The 3,080-nt window shown below is 36.9% G+C and overlaps 1 protein-coding gene across 1 annotated transcript in view; it reads right to left on the bottom strand.

Annotated features, from left to right (window-relative positions):
- LOC102861111 (24-hydroxycholesterol 7-alpha-hydroxylase-like) overlaps positions 1–3,080 on the bottom strand; it is a 182,423-nt gene that overhangs the window by 45,668 nt on the left and 133,675 nt on the right. The window lies entirely within an intron of this gene.

Below are 3,080 nucleotides of genomic sequence, written 5' to 3'. Positions count from 1 at the left end.
TCCTTCATCACCATAGGCTCTTGCTCATATGTTTATTTCATGAAATTCCTCTGTGTCAGCCAATTCCTTCTGATACAGTGACTCTGTGTACCCCTTCCATCTTCTCTTTATACTTCCTGGACCATTTAACATTCTACCCAAAGTATCCTTAAGTATTGCCATCGTGGCTTGAATTTGTTTTTCAACTCCTTCAGCTTAAGAAATGCTGAGCGAATTCGTCCCTTTTGATTTTCTGACTACAGCTGTCTGCACATTTTATTATAGTATCTTGCTTTGTTGTCCTGGGCTGCCTTTTGAAATTTTCTGTTTAGCTCTTTTATTTCTTGGTTTCTTCCTTTAGCTTTGGCTTCTCGGCGCTCTAATGCAATACTCAGAGTCTCATCTGATATCCATCTTGGTCTTTTCTTCTGTTTCAGCCTTTGTATTCTTCATGGATGATTTTCTTGATATCCTCCCAGAGCTCACTTGGTCTACGCTCATTGGTACTCAAGGCCTCAAACCTGTTCCTGAGATGGTTTTGAAATTTGAGTGGGACAGACTTAAGTAAATCAATATAAAATTTTAAAAAAATTTTTTAAAGCAAAAAATACCCCCAAAAGTACACAATAAATGCCCACTATATTTATTGTAGCCCAAGTTCCATTACATGGAAATTTGCATAATCTACATAATGAAACTCAAAATGATTTATATGAAAATATTTTAATTTTTTTTAATAAAAAGAATGTCTTTGAGAAATTGTAATCAGGATGTTCCTTAGAGACAAGGTTGATGAAACTTCATCTTATATACTTTGAGCAAGTGCCAGGAGGGCCAAGTCCTTGGAAAAGGACATGATGTTGGGAAAAATAGAGGGTCAGAGAAAAAGAGGAAGTCTCTCAATAGAATGTTGTTTTTGAAGGCTACAGTCCTTGTTCTTCTGCAGCAAGTACTTCAGGTCCTCCTCACTTTCAGCAAATAAGGGTTGTATTATCTAAATAATGCAGGTTGTTGGGGAGTCTTTCTCCAATTCTGATGCCACACTTTTCTCTGTAAAGTCCAGCCACTCTAATGATTTGTTCCGCATACAGACTGAATAGCTATGGAGAAAGGATACAGTTCTGACACACTCTTTTCCCAATTTTAATTCATGCAGTGTTCCCTTGCTTAGTTCAGACAATAGCTTCTTGGTCTAGGTACATAATTTGTATAATATAGTATTCTTGAATTCCCATTACTCTCAAGGCTAGCCATAGTTTGTTATGATCCACACAATCAAATGTCTTTGCGTAGTCAATGAAAAGCAAATAAACATTCTGCTATTCTCTGCTTTCAGCCAAGGTCCATCTGAAATCAGCAATGATATTTCTGGTGCCATGGCCTCTTCTAAACCCAGCTTGAACTTCTGGCAGTTCTCTGTCTATGTATTGTTTTAGCCATTTTGCTTGCATGTGATATTAATGATATTGTTCAATAATTTCCCCATTCTGTTGGATCACCTTTCTTGGGAATGAGAACAAATATGGATCTCTTCCAATCAGTTGACCAGGTAGCTGTCTTCCAAACTTCCTGGCATAGACTGGTAAGCACATCTAGGACTGCATCTGCTATTTGGAACATGTCAATAGCCATCCCTATGATTCCTTGTATCTTATTTGTTGTTGTTAATATTCAGGACATCTCAAATATCTGATTCTGAATTACTATGTACAATTTTAGTGGTTTATTGTTGGAGCTACCACTCCACTAATGTTTAATGATTTCAACCAGAGTTCAAAACAATGCTTTCATCTCTGAACAACTAAGCTTCCAACCCAAGTCAGCTAAAAGATAGTGACATTTATTATCTAACATAACAGGAAGCAGATGAGTTCCTTAAAGACTCAGTAATATCACACGGACCCATTGCCATTTATTTCCATACCTTTGCTATGCCATTAAACAGCTCTGTATCATCCTAAAGCTTGTTCCCCTGGGACTCATTGCTATTAACAGCTAGGGTGACATGTTTTTGTGTTACATTCAATTGGACAGGATGGCAATCCCTTAAATATGATTGGCCATTTAAATAACTGCCTAAAGCAAAGTATTGCCCAGGGGAAATACTGGTTACCAAATTGTTTAGGCTTAGGTTTCTTAAAAAACTTCAAGTAAGAGGATAAAAAAATTCTCACTGTCAGTTTAGGTTAATTAAAACCAATCACGGAGAAGTAAATAGATAGCAACATGTTGTTTTAAAACAAGAACGGAACAGATGTGGTAGAGTAAACCATAGTGCAAATCAGAATTTTTCACTACAGTTCAAACATTGATATCAGCTGATTTCAAGAAACTACAGATTTCTGGATATAAGATTTTAAGATAATTTGTACATTCATTGAGTAAGATTCTGTTGCAAATACTACCAATATTTCTTCCACAGAATTATCATCAATGAAAAAATGAGACTGGATTTCAACTATAAGTTCAAAGAGACTCGTGACTATCTTCATCAGCATAATGTCCTCATTCCTGACTTAGTATAGGACCTGACACAGATTGGATGTTCAAAATTGATTGCTAGCTGAAAACATAAGCACAAAAAAAAAATAACTTCCAATAAGAGATGTACACCTGCAGCAAAAGAACCTGCACAAAGAAAAGACACTTAACTATATATGGTTTATAAAAAGTTAATTAAAGATGTCCTATAATCCCAGGTCCCATCTAAATCCCAGCATCTATCTATCTATCTATCTATCTATCTATCTATCTATCTATCTATCTAATCTATCTATCTTTTATTGTTGCTAATGTTATGTGCTGTACAGTCACCTGTGCCTCATAGTAACGCTATGGACAACAGCCCTAATCCCTGCTCTATTGTGCAAATCTCACTGTCTCTGACACATCTACCCCCATTACCCTAGTCACTGAGTCAATCCATATCATCCAGTGTCTTCTTCTCCTGTGCTGTCCCTCCACTCTCCCAAACATGATATCCCTCTCCAAGGACTGGTCCCTCCTTGCAACATGTCCAAAGTAAGTCAGATGAAGCTTCAGAATCCTTGCCTCCAAGGAGCAACCTGGTCTCACCCTGTCTAAGACATATCTATTTGTTT

The sequence above is a fragment of the Elephantulus edwardii genome, unplaced genomic scaffold (assembly GCF_000299155.1).
Source record: "Elephantulus edwardii isolate Elephantulus edwardi_28Jun2011 unplaced genomic scaffold, EleEdw1.0 scaffold00017, whole genome shotgun sequence".
In the NCBI taxonomy this organism is placed as follows: domain Eukaryota; kingdom Metazoa; phylum Chordata; class Mammalia; order Macroscelidea; family Macroscelididae; genus Elephantulus; species Elephantulus edwardii.
The sequence above is the reverse complement of the archived record's forward strand: the minus strand, read 5'-3'. Positions and strand labels throughout refer to the sequence as shown.